The following is an 18027-nucleotide window of genomic DNA, read 5'->3' as shown; positions in this document are numbered from 1 at the left end:
TTGAACTACCTATGTCCCTCTCCCCATTGAAAATGAAAGCAAACGCAGTCACGCTGATGGCTTGTCTGACATCCTGTCTTGGTAAATGGCACTTCCAATCCTCGTTGCCCAAGCTAGGACCCTGTTCATCATAATCTGTTCCTCCTTCCTTTGTCAGCATCCTTTATATCCACTTACTTATTAAGCCCATGCGCTCTAATTCTTAGTTACTTTCAGATCTGCTGCCTCCTCATAATCCTCAGTCTAGGCACTGCTCAGGGTAGGACCTTATCATGTCCCTTCTGGGAACTTTCATAGTTCCGGCCTCACAGCCTCGGTCTTATCCCTCCCCAGTCATTGTTTTCACACACATCTTTCTAAAATCCAAATATAATTTCCCATTCTCGCTATTACAACCTTCCAATAATTCCCTTTTCCCTATGGGATAAATTCAAGCTCATGTGTATGGCAGACACATTTCTCAATCAAGAAAAATTTCAGATCTGGAGTCAGTTCTGGGTTCAAATCTTGGTTTTGCCACTTACCAGCTGTGTGACCTTGAATGACTTCTCTGTGTCTCACTTTCTCCACCTGTGAAATGAGCATAATAAGGGTAGCTAGCCTGTGTTAAGCCTTACTTTTATTGCCCAATACCTGCTACTCCTCTAATTCCAGACATTACATTTCTCTCTCCCTTCAAGTTACCTGTGCCCAAATGACCTGCTGAACAAAAGAAATGTAAGCAGATGTGGGAGGTGTCACTTCCGTGTGGAGGCATTCAGTTACTGGTACTGGACTCTCCAGCCCCCTTTTTCTTTTGCTGAATTGTGAAAACATGTGTTGATATGTAGGTGCCATAAGAATGAAGTAGAACAGATGCTGAGCTAACACTTAGAAGACCACCCTGGAGAATGACCTAATCCCAACAGATGGTGTGGGTGAGAAACAAGCATTCATTGTATGAAGCAAGTGAGATGTGGGGCCGCATGCCACCTCAGTGCAGCTTAGCCTACACTGCCATTCTCCTCGCTGTTGTGATAATATATAATGCACTAAGGCAGTGGTCGGCAAACTCATTAGTCAACAGAGCCAAATATCAACAGTACAATGATTGAAATTTCTTTTGAGAGCCAAATTTTTTAAGCTGAAACTATATAGGTAGGTACATTGTTATTAACTTAATTAGGGTACTCCTAAGGCTTAGGAAGAGCCACACTCAAGGGGCCAAAGAGCCGCATGTGGCTTGCAAGCTGCAGTTTGCCGACCACGGCACTAAGGCATTGGCATGGTGCTTGGCTCAAAGCCAGTGTTCAGTTCATGGTAGCGGTGATTATGGTTATCTTTCCAGATGATACTCTTTTCCTTTCCTTTGGCATACTTTATTCCATAGGCACCTACCCCCTTGCTGTTTCACATGTTGGCATCTTCAGACATCTCGATTGCTCCGCATGTACTGTTTTCAAGGATCTTGCTCAGATGATGAAATGTATTCACCCCTTAAGAAGCAGCTGATGTGTGTCCCCTACGGGATGCTTTCCTCACACTTGTGTCCAACACACACATCCAGGGTTGACTCCCTGGCTGCTATATTTATGTATGTAGAGGACCTGTCCTTAGCATGTTTACCCTGGACTGTAGTCCGCTTACATGTCTGTCTCTCCTGTCAGGTTGCGGGGGATCCTAAGAGGAGGATTCTCCCTTGCTCATCTCTACAGTTCAGAACCTCAAATATGGTCTGCCTCAAAGTAGATATTGTGAAAATAAACAAATGCACAACTAAAGAGGGAGATAAGACAGTTCCACCATAATATGACAAGTGACTGGAGCCTTCTCTGTTCTTCATTTCCTCTCAGACTCATCATGCCTTTGACTTTGTGACCATTGGCTGGTCTAGCTTTCTTATATGATAGATGAGGAGACTGACCCAAGCAGAGAGTACAAGTGGCACAGCAACATGGTGTCAGACTCTGGAAGAGAAATGAGATGTTAGTGCCCTGTGGCAACTAAACCTGTGGGAGGGTGGGGTGTCCATAATAGGTAGGTCTGTGAGCTCCCCATGGGCAGGTGCAAGTACTAAAGTAATGAGAGCATTGCAGTGGGGTGAATGGTGGACCCCAAAAAGATATGCCCCAATCCCAACCCCTGGTACCTGAGAATGTGGCTTTGTTTGGACAAAAGGTCTTTGCAGGTGTAATTCTCAAGATGAGGTTATTCTAGATTATCCAGGTAGCCCTTTAATCCGCTGACAAGTGTCTTTATAAGAAACACAGAGAGAAAAGTCACGTGAATGCAGATGCAAGGATTGGAGGCCCAGAACCAGCAGAAGCTGAAGAGACAAGGGAAGGTTCTCCCTAGAGCCCTTGCAGGCACCTTGATCTGGGACTTGGCCTCTACTACTGTTGTTTTAAGCCACCCAGTTAGCGGTAGTTTGTTATAGCAGCCCTAGGAAATGAATACAAGTATCATTTGGAAGATAAATACGTTTTTTTCCCCTTGGGCATACTTTTTTTCAGGTTTTGCATTTTATAATTGTCTTGGTGAAATATTTTAGTCATTGTTTTTATAAAATAATAAAAGCCCTTTTTCTCTTTCTTTCTTTCTTCCTTTCTTTCTTTCTTTCTTGCTTGCTTTCTTTCTTTTTTCTTTCTTCTTTTTTACCTTTTCTTCTTCTAAAGTTTTACCAGTTCTATCAATTATCTTAGATTTTTCCCCTTCTAAAGTTGAAAGTATGGTATCCCCATTCATGTTCTCTTTCCCATGGAGCACTTCTTACTAGAAACAGGGACAAAGTTTTGAGCTTTGCCTTAACTTTGAGCCTCTGAGGCACTTCTGGTACCTGCATGCAGTAAAACTGCTTGGTTTTCTCTGCAAAAGTCATGATTCTCATGGATTTCACATAGGGGCGGTGAGGATAAGATAAGAGATAGTATTTGTGGGAGGTTTGTAAACTGTGAAGTGATATGTGGAGATGACAATTATATAGCTGGTATAAATGAGTGTGTACGGTATATATACAAAATATTGGAATCTGCCCTAACTGGTTTGGCTCAGTGGCTAGAGTGTCAGCCTGTGGACTCAAAGGTCACAGGTTCGATTCCAGTCAAGGGCATGTACCTTGGCTGCAGGCACATCCCCAGTAGGGGGTGTGCAGGAGGCAGCTGATCGATGTTTCTCTCCCATTGATGTTTCTAACTCTCTATCCCTCTCCCTTCCTCTCTGTAAAAAATCAATAAAATATATTTTTTAAAAAAACACCAAAAATCAACAACAAAATATTGAATCTAAGAATATTTCATAAAGGTGCCCTCAAGACTGCTGCTCAAACTGATTTTATGCTATACTTTGCTGCCACCTTGTGACATTCCTGGTAATTGTTGGAGATGATTTTTCTAATAAACTTTCAGAGATTTTGTTTTTAATAAAGTGATTTTTTCTTTCAGAAAGAAGATGCGGAATATGTCTCTGAAATTGCTCAGTATCATTCTATGTTCCTATTTGACAGAAGCTAGGAGACTTGCTTTGGAAATATTATTTGAAAAATTATGGCTGTCTGGCCAACGTGGGTCAGTGGTTGAGCTTTGACCTATGAACCACGTCATGGTTCAATGCCAAGTCAGGACACATGCCCGGGTTGTGGGCTTGAGTAGGGGGCGTGCAAGAGGCAGCCAAACAATGTTTCTCTCTCATCATTGATGTTTCTATCTCTTTCTCCCTCTCTCTTTCTCTCTGAAATAAATAAAAATGTAGTTTAAAAATAATGTAAAATTATGACTGATAAATCTAGAGATTAAAAGACTTGGGATGGTCAGAAAGACAGTCGACAGTGTTGAGGACTTTAGAGAGATGAAAGCACTGGCCCTATCCGGGGGGCCATCCACCCAATACTGTTGTTGGAATTTCCACATTAATTGCATATAAAGTGATTGTTCCAATATTCTGGGTTCCCAATGGCGGGTGGTCACTAGGTCTTATTAGCTCCTTTTCCCCAGTGTCTTCTTCATTTATTTCATAATCTCCAGCTCCATGATTATTGTATATTTCTGGTCCTTGTTTCTATTTCAATACCTGGTCTCCCTATCTCCATAATCTCTCATCTTCTATTCATCTTGCACACGGTGCTAGACACTTTTCATGAAGCCCTGAAAAAACAGTAGAGAATAGTCACTAAGAGTAAGATCTGGAGCCAGGCTGCTGGGATTTGAATCTAGCCTCCATCAGTTTGGTTCTACTTGCATCATCTGGGGAAAGTTCCTTAAGCATCCTGTATATCAGTTTCCTTACCTCTATAATGATGATAGTATTAATGCCTACTTCACATGTTGGGAAAAAGATTAGAGGAGCTATTCCATTTAGTGTTCAATTAATATTTGCTGGTATTTCTCCCTACTAGCATGTGAATTCCTTAAATACAAGACTCTCCTGGATTTGTTTTTGCACCTTCAAATTGACATGTCACTTTACCATTGTAGTCATTTGGAGGCATTTTTGGTTGTATAGTAGGTGAAGAATCACTAAGCATTTGATGGGTGCATCCAGTTCACTTGTTGGAATTCTCATATCATCAAAATACACCTAAGGCCATACAGTGATTTCCCGCTCCCCCTAAATTATACAGAATTTTTTTCAAACTTGCTATATCTAAATTTAATAAACAGTGATTAACATTTGTTTAGTATTTAGTATTTACTATGTGATAAGCTCTGTTCAAAATACTTTTACAGTAGGTAAGACAATAATTCCATTCCAATCGTATATTGTCTGACATATCAAAAACCACCTGCTACTCCAACTGCTGGCTTGTGTTGGAAAGTCTTCCCCAGAATACTTGAAGTGGACCTAGAAAATGCATTTCAGGAAGGACTAGAGCAGCCTGAGCTTCAGGATGTTGTAAGACTACATACATGGTCTAGTTGGGGTTTTTTTTATAATATATTTTTATTGATTTTTTTTTTCAGAGAGGAAGGGAGAGGGATAGATAGTTAGAAACATGGATGAGAGAGAAACATCGATTCAGCTGCCTCCTGCACACTCCCTACTGGGTATGTGCCCGCAACCAAGGTACATGCCCTTGACTGGAATCGAACCTGGGACCCTTCAGTCCGCAGGTCGACACTCTATCCACTGAGCCAAACTGGTTAGGACAGATGGTCTAGTTTTTAGACTTGGTCCCATTCTCCATATTTCTATGGTATACCCATTCATCTACCCTATAAATAATTATAAAGCATCCTCTAAATTCCAATGACATTAAGGTGACATAGAGATTGTGTCTTTCCCAAGAGTTTCTTAAGGGGAAATCTCATCTATCTGACACATAATGTCTTATATATTCATTCATTCAAAGTTTATTCAAAATTTTGTGATCATCTACTATACAAAAATGGTGAAAATGGTGTCAGGTGTCATCAAGAATATTAAATATGTTAAATATATTTTAAAAGTAGGTATAAATATAACCTAGGAATCATTTTACCTTTGGAGATGAAAGTTAAAATGGATGAAATTTTTATTCCTCATTCCTCATCTTTCTGGTGATTTTTCTAGGGAAGCTGTATTTGTCCTAGGCACCTCAAACTCAGAACATGGCCAAATTTTGTTGAAGATTTTGGAAGATGGGAAAGCTTTATATTCACAAATTACTTTTGCCAACCTACCACATGGAATTTCTCATTGACCCCATTTCTCTTTGGTATCTAGTTGAACATTACATGGTATCAGTTCTGCTATGTTCTGAATGTTTGTGTCGTAAATTCATATGTTGAGAACCCAATTCCTAAGGTTATTAGGAGGTAATTAGTTAATAATAGCAAAACCCTCATAAATAGTATTAACATCCTTACAAAGGAGAGCCCAAAGTGGTCCCTAGACCCTTCTGTGATGACACAGAGAGTAGTGCCAACTATGAACCAGGAAGTGGCCTTCATCAGAACTCGACCAGGCTGGACCCCTAATCTTGGACTTCCCAGCCTCCACAAGTCTGAGAAATGAATTTCTGGTTCTCATAAACTACCCAGTCTGTGGTATTTTGCTACAGTAGCCAAACTAAGACACAACTCCATTCTTTCTTTTCACATCTCCTCTCATCTTCTTCAGAACTACATTCTTAATTGCCTTTGGAACTGTAATCCTAACCAAAAAGAGTTGTTGTCTTAAGAAAACTCTCCTTCCTATTAAACCAGCTAATATTTCTTTTTGTGATATACAGAAAACTTGAACTTTGAAAAAATGTAGGCACACTAAGTGGTAATCATCCATTATTAATAAAAAATGTGTAGTCTTATTATACACATTTCTTAAACTTGAGATGTATTACCTCATTTAATACTTCTAATATTCTATAATATAGGTATTTTTATCATCCCTATTTTCTCAGATAAGGAAACTGGGGCATAGAGAAGTTAGGATTCCAATCCAGGCAGTTTGGCTCCAAAGTCCATGCTTTAACTACTAAGGTGTGCTACAGATCACTATATCTATTGACAAACTACCTACCACTACATTCATCTATTGATAATATCAGTTAAATGTTGAACAATTATGTAGTTTCTCTGTTTGTTTCAAGACACTAATGATATACACTTGCTAATAAAGCATCACCCATGCCCTTTATTTGGATGTAATTGTGTTCAGACATTTAAATTAGCCAACTTCTATCAGATGTCATCATCTGTGTGCTTTCACTTATATGTGGAATCTAAAACAAAAACAAAACAAAACAAAACAAAACAAAAACAGACTCATAGAAACAGAGACGAAAGTGATGGTTACCAGAAGGGAGAGGTTGGGGGATGGGTGAAAAGAGGAAGGGCAATACAGTCAACAATATTATAAGTCTACACAGTGACAGATGATTACCAGAATTAGTGGGGTGATCACATTGTAAGGTATTAAAATGTTGAACCATCATATTTTACACCTGAATCTAATATAATCAATAAAAGATTATATACAAATTATACTTAAATTAAAAAAAAAACTGTTAAAAAAATGCCATCCTCAAACATTGCCATTTTTCTTCTTTGGGTTTAGCTTCATTTTTACTCTTTAGGGAGCAATAATAAATTAAATTAACCTGGTTCTCCTCAGTCTCCAGTGTCAGACCATTGGCAATAGCTGGAACTAAGCTAGGAGGAAGATGGGATTGGCATGCAAAGTCATCATTGTATGAGCAACTGCTGAACATGTGAGTTGTTTATGTCAAAGAAGTAAGCTTTATCACAGGTACTTTGCCATGATTTGAAGCAGAAGTTCTAGAATTTTATCCATTATGTTTTCATTTAATACTAGAGGCCCAGCACATGAAATCATGCATGGGTAGGGTCCCTAGGCCTAGCCTGTGATCAGGGCCATCTTCTGCCTGCTCACCAGTCCCCAGTCTCACCCCACCAAGTCCACCCACCCCGGTTCCTGTTGATCTGAGCCTGCGGGCCAGGGGGAGGGACCAAGAAGTCAGCATTCTTCCCGCTCACCAGTCCCAGTCCCGCCCTGCTGCCTCCACCCACCCTGGTTCCCCTTTGGCCATCCAGTGATCGGAACCTGCGGGCTGGGGGGAGGGACCGAAAGGTGGTCAATGCACCTCATAGCAGCTGGTAGATCGGTCATTCCAGTTGTTACGCCATTATGATCGCTGGCCTTTTATTATATAGGATGGTATATATACTCCATTCTCAGCTGTTAGGGCTCCTGACCTAGCTACCTCTAAAGCTCACAGTCACATGTACTCTAGGGAAAGGAAACTAAAATCAGTGGAGCTATAAATTTTGCTTTTTTTCTTAAAAGAAAGAAACAAAAAGAGGTTTGTGTTCTTTAACATATTTGAAATAGTTTAATGTGCATTTTTTATTTTATTAAATCCATTGTAAAGCCTTCACTGACAACTGGTTTACTTGAATTAACTCTGAACCTTTCAGGCGTGTATTGGGAATCCTTCCCTGTGAGCTCTAACCTACATTTCTGACATGATGCTTTAGTTGTGTTTGACTATTTGTTCTTTCAAAATCAAGCCCTTTCCCTTTCTTTGTGGCCTAGCCAAGACACCATGCTATGCTCCATTTCCTTTTTTCTATTTGCAAATGTCATTTTACTCCCTTTTGTTTCTCATAGATGGCACTTCACATATTCTACCGAGAATGGCCATTATTCTATTATTAAAATAAGAAAAATTGTCTACATCTGTCTCCTTTTTGAGTTGAGCTCCTTTGCTATTTGGCATACTGCCAGGAGCTTGGACATCACTGCTTCTTCCTCTCTTTCAGTCTCACATGCAATCAGTTACAAAGTTCTACCAACTGCGCATCCTCAGCACCTCAACCTGTTCCCTTATCTCTATCTCCACTGCATTTGTCCTAGTTTCCTTCTGACAATTTAATGTCAGAATAACTCGGTCTCCTCCATCTTAATACTGGTACCAGAGTCACCCTTTAGAAATACATACCTGATTACAGCAAACCTTGAATTAAAATCTTTAAAGGGCTTTGATATAATAAAAGTCTAGGTTTCCTAGCCTGGCCAACTGTTAGTGTCATTGGCTTGCATGGTATGGTGTAAGGAAGCGTAACCTAAAACATCCACTTTAATGTCTAATAAGAAAAACAGTAGTAGTTTATAGTAAGAACATAACATAAAGATCTATGAAAGGCTTTTTTTCATGAAAACAAACTAAGTGAACTTTTTTTTTCAAGTTTCAAGAGTGGTATTTTAATGAGTTATTGCCATAGGGACATATTGTACATCAGGTATGGGAATTAGTTTTCCTTTCCAATATTTAGGTTAATAGTGCCAGTTTTTTAATTCATTTTAAATTTTCTTTTGTTAATCCTCACCTGAGGATATTTTTCCATTGATTTTTAGAGAGAGTGGAAAGGAGAGGGAGGGACAGAGAGAAACATCAATGTGAGAGAGACACATCGATTGATTGCCTCCTTCACATACCCAGACCAGGGCTGGGGAACCTGCAACCAAGGTACATGCCCTTGATTGGAATCGAACCCGGGACCCTTCAGTCCATGGGCCAATGCTCTATCCACTGAGCCAAACTGGCTAGGGTAATAGTGCCAATTTTTAAAAAAAACAGTTTGTTGTTATTGATGAGTAAGAATATCAGTGCATGTGTTTGGAGGGGTGTAAGTACAGCTGAACAAACACACGCCTGTCTTTCAATCTGTCTGCTTCTAATGCAGAATGGTGACATTATTAGAGAATAGCTATCACTGGAATTAATAATGCTCAGAACCTGACTAATGCATACTTTGATGAATCAGTTGACCTGTATCCTAGATATGGCAAATGAGACGTATTAGTAGCATTGAAAATACAAGTGATGGCCACACAGTTGGCAAACAAATAGAAGGAAATGAAGCAAGCCCCATTGGAAAGGGATATAGAAATGAAAGGTCTGAAGTCTGCTCCAAGTTGAGTCACTATATTATTAGTTGTAAATTACCTTGAGTGATTCATTTCCCTTCTCTGGCTCTCAGTTGTTTGGTTTTTGTTGTTGTTTTTTCCTTTGTACAATGAAGGAATTGGACTGTGTAACATCTGAAATCTCTATAAATTTGAATATTCTTAATTGTAGAACCAATTTAATTGTGCTCTGATGTAGTCTCAGGTCAGCTACTAGGTGTGTTGGTTCTGGGGCCTTTTGGGAGGGTCTCTGGGACATACCACCATCAGACACTGCCTGTGACCGGCGCTGGGCTACCTGTTCAGAGCTACAGAGTGATCCGTGGTTGGTGACTTTCTCTGCTGGGCCGGGTGTGTGGGGGAGAGGCCAAACTGCACATCGAGCCCAGCTTCCACTAGAACTAGGCCTGGTTTTTTCTTGAGTTAAGAAAGGCCAAGGCACCCTGAGTCCACTTCTGCCTGTTGGCTGCTCATAAGGCTTAGTCACTGAAAAGAGCTTCTGGTGGTACATGAGTTGTGTGAGGCAGGTTCGCAGTGAGCCACAAGGTAGGGGTGAGTGGTGTTTACCAGGGTGATACAAATTCAAACTCAGTGCCAGTACTGGGTCTGAGTCCACTCAGCAGAAGTCTTAGAATGCACCCAGGCCAGCCATCATCTGCCTTGGGGCATGTGGACCTTTGCAGTGAGTCAGGGTCTTCCATTCACCTAAATATTTAATTAAAAATAACTTTCCTTATTTATTATTATTATTATTATTATTCAGTCATATTAATTCATTCAGCAACACTTAATTGTCTTCCAAGAGCACTGCAAAGAATACAAAAAAGAAGATACATTTCTAATCCCCTAAAGAACTTAAAACCTGCTCCTAGAAATAATGCCAATATGATTAAGTAATTAGAAAAGAATAAAGAGTGCAATCTACAAGAAACTTGCTTCTTTGTCCCACCTTTCCTGAGTGCTCCACTCACTTAAAAGTGGTCCCTTTGAAGTCTGCTCCAGTGTGAACTGGAATGGAAAGCTAGCAGCTATACTGCTTATAGTCCTTCTTAGCATCGCTTAAAAGTATGGGAGCAGAAAAGAGAGACCCTGAAGTAAAACTAGTTTAAAAAAACTGTCTCGTTGTAAAAAACCACTTTGTAAAGAGGAATGGAGCTACGATACTGAGTGCTTTGGTTTGTGTTGTCAATATTCTTCATTTCAGTAGGCTCACTTCATTCAATCAATTTCCTTTTTTGAGGAAAATGCCCTGCCAGGAGTCACAGTTCGTATGACAAAGCAAATGCAGGACTGTTCCTTAAGGAGTTTCTACTTTAGAGGTAGAGAGAGACATGCTGACTTTTAGAGTTTATTAAACTAGAAGAGATGAAGTGAACACTCTGGGCTAAGGAAAGAAAATGAACAAAGTCTCAAAAGTTCAAAAGTCTATGTCCAAGTAAAGCAAGTATAGGCTCATAATCCATTATCCATAATTTCTAAATCCAAGAAGCTCTGAAAACAATTTTTTGGTTTTTTTTTCTTAAGTTTGTAGCAAACTTATTTTTTAGCACAACCTGACATGGATTTACATGAGGCTGTTTATAATCTTCATTTATTCCACTTATGAGAATATTTGTAGATTTCAATACAGAAATATCAATGTTTTTTTATTACAGGTGCTGCCCCAGTATACAGCCTGTGCTAATATTTTATTCATTTACTATATTACTTAAAAAATGCCATCTTGTGCCGCTAAACCTGAATTGCAATAAATTCCTTTTCCCAAGTGTTTCAGATATGGAACTGTGGGCCTAAAGTAATGATGAGTGATGTAATATTGTAGACGGTATAGTCAGAAAGCTAGATAAAGACTGTGCTGGCTCTTGAATGTCTCATGAAAGATGCTGGAAAGTCTACGTTAGGCTGTATTATAGGGATTAAAGAAGGTAGTGAAATATTCAACAATGTTTTATCAAAATTAGTTTGTATTCCTGAGCATACTCCACTTTAAATTTATTTCCCCCAAACAACCACTAACCCTGGGATATTTTTCTTTGCAGAAAATAGTGATGTCAGATGGAATGCCTTTCATGGATAGATATTTACATTCAGCGTTTGTTCCCTTGTGAAGGTGTGTGGGAGAAATAGGGTTAGAGAAAGCAATATGAGATTGTGTTTGCAGCTTGCGAAGTGTCATATTATATAAATATGGTCAGGATTTGGTGTCCCCAGATGACTTTACTTTGAAAATGCAAACATTGCTTTCTGGAAGAATAAATAAATAAGCAAAAATCCCACAAGAAACAGTAATAGACTTCATTTTTTATCATATTCCCTAAGAAATAAATAGATTTTAATTAGGCTAGGAAAATTATTTGAAAATCCAATATGTTAGTGTGTGTGTGTGTGTGTGTGTGTGTGTGTGTGTGTGTGTGTGTCCTAGTTAGTTTTAAACTCTGCTGTTGGAAAGAGGCAGTAAAAGTTTGGGAATTAGAAAATTGTACGCATCTCATTTTATTTTCTTTGCATATCTGGATAGTTGGTCTCTCTCTTTCCCTGAGTTTATAATTGATGGAGGGACCCCAAAAATGAAAGTGCATTTTATTTTTATTTTAAAAATATCACTTAAAGGGTCTGGAAGCAAAGATAGGCACATCTAATAAAATTGTAAATTGGTATACTTTTCTTTTCTTTTTTTTTTACAGAGAGGAAGGGAGAGGGATAGAGAGTTAGAAACATCGATGAGAGAGAAACATCAATCAGCTGCCTCCTGCACACCCCCTACTGGGGATGTGCCCGCAACCAAGGAACATGCCCTTGGCTGGAGTCGAACCTGGGACCTTTCAGTCCGTACGCTGATGCTCTATCCACTGAGCCAAACCAGTCAGGGCTAAATTGGTATACTTTTCAAAAAGACTACCTGGTAGCTGCCTTGGGAATATTACTAAATCCACTTCCTCGAAGTCATATTGCAATCCTTGTAAGTCTGTGTAGGGAATCAGAAAATTCCATCCAATTCATAGCTTATGCTTTTTTAGAAAATTTCAACATTTGATATTAGAAGTACTGAGAATAATAACAGCATGTTTACTGAATCCAAGCATGAAGCTCATATAGTAGGCTATGGAAGAAGTACTTTTTAAAAATACTTTTTATTGATTTCAGAAAGGAAGGGAGAGGGAGAGAGAGACAGAAACATCAGTGATAAGAGAGAATCACTGATCGGCTTCCTCCTGCATGCCCCCCACTGGGGATCGAGCCCAGGATCCCACAACCAGGCCATGTGCCTTGACCTGGAATGTAACCATGACCTCCTGGTTCATAGGTCAATGCTCAACCACTAAGCCATGCTGGCTAGATGGAAGAAGTATTGTTTGATGCTGTAACCTCAAGAGTTGTAGTTTGAATATTTAGCATTCTTAATTTAAAAATATGCTTATAGTAAAAAGAAAAGAAATATTTATTTCTGATTTTAAAAGAATTCAACATTAATTTTAGAAAATTTAAAAAATCCAGAAATACAGGAATAGAAATTGATGATAACATGTGTGGAGTGTTTAATTTTCACAGGTACTGTACCTTGTGGTGCTTTATATACATGACCCCAGTTAAGCTTTACTGTGTGGCATATTATTGTCCTCATTTTATATAAATAGAAAGTGATGTCTGGAGAGGCTTGTGACACACACAAAGGCGTCATTGGCCGTCAGTGGTAGAGCAGAAGGGAAGCCCAGCAAGTCCAATTCCAGAGATCATCCTCTGAACAAACTAGACTGTCCTGCCTCCCCCGCAATCGCCAGTAGCCACCATGTTCACTGAGTAATAGCCACTGTTGTATTTTTGTGCATATGCCTTCATTCTCCCCACCGTCCCCCTCCATATATCTCTTTTTCAAATATAATTGAAATCCTGATGCATGCTGTTTTTTCACCTTTGATGTTGGACTTTTTCATAGTTAAACCTATTAACTACTAAAATGGAAAAGGTTCACACCTGGCTTACTAATCCAGAATGGAGCCTGAATGCTGAGTGTCTAAGTGATGCCTTGGATTAAAGTCAAACCAACAATGGTAAAAAAAGGTATTTGTTTTTTGCATTTATAGATTATAAATTTTAAATACAGGAATGGTCAGTAGGTGATTTATACCATGTTATGATTTAATTTTAAAGCCATCATTTAAACATACACTAGTCCTTGTTAAGCAGATTTCAAACCCTGGGGAAAAGAGACAAGGAATTTGTTTGTGGGGAGTCTATAAGTGCTAAACTCGGCATTAAGCATTTTCTTCTTCTAGCCCCTTATACTGTGTTACCACAACTCTGCAAGGCAGTTTATTAGCCTCACTTTGCAAATGAGGAAAATGAAACTCAAAGAAGTTGAGAACTTTGTCCATGAACACACATAGCTGATAACTAGTAACATTGGGATTTGACTCAGGAATGTACGGCTCTAAGTCTCAAACATTTCAATCAATTTTGTAGTTGCACAAAAGGCCCACATATTTTTCTTATAAGGTTTTTTTAAAATTTAAATTGAATTCAAATATCATAGAATTCCACCCCTTTAAAGGCTATAGTTTAGGGGTTGTTTTTTGGTGTGTGTGTGTGTGTGTGTGTGTGTGTGTGTGCACTCACAAGGCTATGCAAGGATCATCACTGTCTATCTAGAACATTTTTATCAGCCCCCAAAGAAACCCCTTATCCATTCACAGTCTCAGAGAGTTTTGATGAAATAAAAATCTTCAAAACTGTTCTTCTATAAGTCCAATTTTCTTTGATTCTTTCCTCAAGCAAAAATGGTTCTTATTTAGACAGATGTTGTAGAGCAGTTATAAAAAACAACCTTAAATAGCAGATGGTTGAGGTTGCTGGACATATTTTTAAATAAGAAAAAGATTATTAATGGAAGTCTATTCCAGAGTTATCAGTGTCAATACAATCCCCACCACCTTCATAATCATTACCATCATTTAGTGAGCACTTACTCTCTGGCAGGTACCATACTAAGATATTCTACTTCATTTAATTGTGGCAACAGTCATTTTAATACTCACACTATTGTGCAGGCAAGAAAAAATAAAGTTTGGAGAAGTGAATCACTTAAATGTCAGGGTTGAGAAGTTAAAACCAGGTCTGGTTTGATTCGAAAGCACAAGTCTTAACCACTAAACTTCTCCAATTGAGAGGCATTGGATCAAGAGATAACATAGATCTAAAATGTAAATAACATTTGAATCCAAATGGAAAATTTACACAAGCCTAGGATACTGCAGAGCAGCGTTTCTCAACCTGTGCGTCGCGACCCCTTTGGGGGTCGAATGACCCTTTCACAGGGGTCGCCTAAGACCATCGGAAAACACATATATAATTACATATTGTTTCTGTGATTAATCACTATGCTTTATGTTCAATTTGTAACAATGAAAATACATCCTGCATATCAGATATTTACATTACGATTCATAACAGTAGCAAAATTACAGTTATGAAGTAGCAAGGGAAATAATTTTATGGTTGGGGTCACCACTACATGAGGAGCTGCATTAAAGGGCTGCGGCGTTAGGAAGGTTGAGAGCCACTGCTGTAGAGGTTATTCAGTCCTAGCTCTTAGACGCATTACCCAGTGACTTGCGTATCGACCGGATCAGATACAGTCAGCGTTCACTTGCTTAAAGCTGTAGAAACCAGATCATTTTGGACCATCCATTTGAAAAATGGTGGCAATTAACCTATCCAATCAGAAATGGAAACAATTGCAAATTCAGGGAGTAGGAGGCCTTTCAGATTGGTGCTCTAGAAATTTCTTTATCCGGGTCTTTGCCTGTTGGTCTTCCAAGAATATTTTTAGACTAGTCAAATAAAGGGTTCAAAACACATATTTTCTCTTAGCTTGAGTTTGTTTTCACTCGTTTCAAGACCTCCGTTATATTTCTCATACCTGAAACCATCTGGAAGGTGTGTCATTGATTTTCAGGAAAGAGAATGCACAATACATGTTGCTTTTATATATAATTGCCATATTAGGTTACAATACATTTGATTAAGCCCTTATCTTCAGATGAACTATATGGTTAATTCAATCTTGAAAAAAATAAAACCATGTAACTATTCTAAGACACTGGGTGAAACATTTTATTTAATCCAGCAGGTATTTGGTGACAATTTCTTATGTTCTGAACAGAGTCTGTGTATAGGGGCAGGTGGTAGTAATAGTATTATTATTACTGTTACTAATAGTACTAATACATTTTATACTTGCCATAAAAAGGAATAAATGTGTGTGTGTGTGTGTGTGTGTGTGTGTTTGAAGTGAGGAAATGTATATAAAAGATATGCCCAACTAATTGTGATACAAAGCATGAGATGACAAATTCTTCACCTTTTCTTGATTCTTCCAACTAGATCAATCCTCATCTCCTACTTTAGACACTATAGCATCATGAACTTTCCTTTTAGGCACCAATCATAGTTGCATGTTTGTATGATTATTTGGCTGAATTTTCAACAAATACTTTGGTTTTTCCACAACTCTATCAGACATAAAGGTTATAAATTAAACAAATGAAAGTTTGCTATGTGAAAGTTCTATGCTAAGAAATATACATAGATGAGCCCTAACCTATTCAAGGAAGGGTTTTGATGGAGGTCATGGTGAACCCAATTTTTTTAATGTTGAGTACATGTATTCACTGGGATATGAAAGAAGGCAGGGTGTCCAAGCAAGGGGAACAACATGTGCAAAGATACACACACATGAAACTCTGTGCCTCAAGGATATGAATGGTGTTAAGTTCATGGACAGAGATGGAGGAAGATGAGGCAAATTACCCAGGGTTTTTTGGGGGAGCTTAAGTTGTTGACTTCATCTTGAATACTCTGAAAAGTTTCTGAAGAGCAAAATCCTTCAGGGATTTGAGCTTTGGGGTGATTATTTTTAGCAGTGTGGAGGGTAAATTGAAGAGAGTTGACAGTTGGATTGTCTTTCATAATAATGTTACAGTAGTCAGGCAAGAAGTGATGAGGGCCTGAAAGAAGATAGGAACAAAGTGGATGGATGTAAGAGATGTTAAAGAAATAATATCTCTAATAGCCTCCGACTGATGGGAGGTGAGTTAGCAAGCAGAGCCTTGGATGGTTTACAGGTTTTATTATTTGGAAGCTGTATACATGATGGAATCTTTTACTAAAATGTGCAACTCAATAGGTTTTTTGGGAAAGGGATGTATCCAGATTTGCTGTTTCATAAGTGCCTGTGGATCATTTAGGTAAAGCTTTCCAGGAAAGCCTGGAAATATGCAACTAAAACTATGGAGGAGTCTGGTCAGCAGTCGTCAGCAGACTAAGACATCTGTAGAGGGATGCCCGAGAAAAGTAAAGAGAGTGAAAGGATTAGAAGCTGCAACCCTGGAAACAGTAGTACTGGGTGATGGCCAGACAGAAAACTGTGAACTTAAACAGAGAAGTAAAAAAACTCGTTCTAGAGATAAGGAGGAAGACTTTTCTGAAATAGAGAGTGATTAATAATTTTAATACATATAATTACAGTTTTCTGTATAATTACGACAAAATGTGCTAGAAACTAGAATAATCTAGTTAGTATATGGTGATTTTATAAGGAGAACATCAGTGAGATGTATGGGCAGAAGGCATCACTCAATAGGTTTAGGAAAGAATAAAAGTGGAATAATATAAGTAGATTCCTTTTTATGTGTTTAAGGAAGGAAATAAAGATAGAAAGAAAGTGCATAAAGAGGAGTTTTGAAAATTCTACACGAAGCTCTTGCTTGGTACATGGCAGAGTGTTCTGCAGAGGCACAAAGATATGCACATATGTGTACTTGTGAATGTATCTGTATGTATAATGAGCACCGTAAAGAGGGCTAAACTATTTCCTTACAAAGTACCACATCCCTATCAAGCCTTCACTACTACTCAAATCAATGGTTCCAGGGAGCAGTTTTTCTCCTCCTTCCTCTGTCCGGATCATAGATCTATAAGCATTTGTATGTGCACAGTTAAAGCTCACCATTATGAGAGCCAGCCTACTCCATAAGCCAAGACTCTCTCTTAGACCCAATTCTGAAAGTTGACACCAGTCAATACCAAATACTGTAAAGGCAATATTATGTTTACTGTTGTTGGGTCTTTAAATGAATGGCTGCCCTCTGCTTCTGGAAAGCAGAGAATTTGCAGAGAGAAAATTTAATTTCCACGGAAGGATGCCATGAAATCATTTCTATGCATTTTATAAAGTAAGTTTGATCTTTACATATCTCAAACCAGAAACCACACATGGTGTCAGGTAAAGAATGTTGCGCTGGAGGCAGTGTCCTCACTTGAGTGGTAACTCTGCCAGTAGGAGCCATGTGGCTTTAGGGAAAATCACTCTCCCCTTTAGGAAATCCTTATGTTGTTCATAAGGATTGAGCTGAATATTACCTATCTTGTTTTGATCTCTGTTGAAAATTTATTCCCTTAAACTCTGAATAAAGTCATTCCACAAATAAATTTTCTTTTCCTATCAGGTTTTTGGAAAAAACTCCATTCTTACAAATGCCACCATATTGGAGTTCCTTTTTTTCCCCCTTTTGTTTTGCCTTGTACCTCCCTCCTGGACAAATGAAATTGCTCCCTTTATCTTTGCTCTCACAATAGTTATCAGGCATC

At 38.6% G+C, this 18027-nt stretch overlaps 1 protein-coding gene across 7 annotated transcripts in view; it reads left to right on the top strand.

The window, feature by feature from the left end:
- The window catches only part of FGF12 (fibroblast growth factor 12), a 528942-nt gene that overhangs the window by 131600 nt on the left and 379315 nt on the right, over nucleotides 1–18027 (top strand). The gene's annotated exons all lie outside the window — the stretch shown is intronic.

This window comes from Myotis nattereri (genome assembly GCF_964212035.1).
Source record: "Myotis nattereri genome assembly, chromosome: 3".
Lineage (NCBI taxonomy): Eukaryota > Metazoa > Chordata > Mammalia > Chiroptera > Vespertilionidae > Myotis > Myotis nattereri.
Note: the sequence above shows the minus strand (reverse complement) of the source record. Positions and strands in the feature narration are given on the sequence as shown.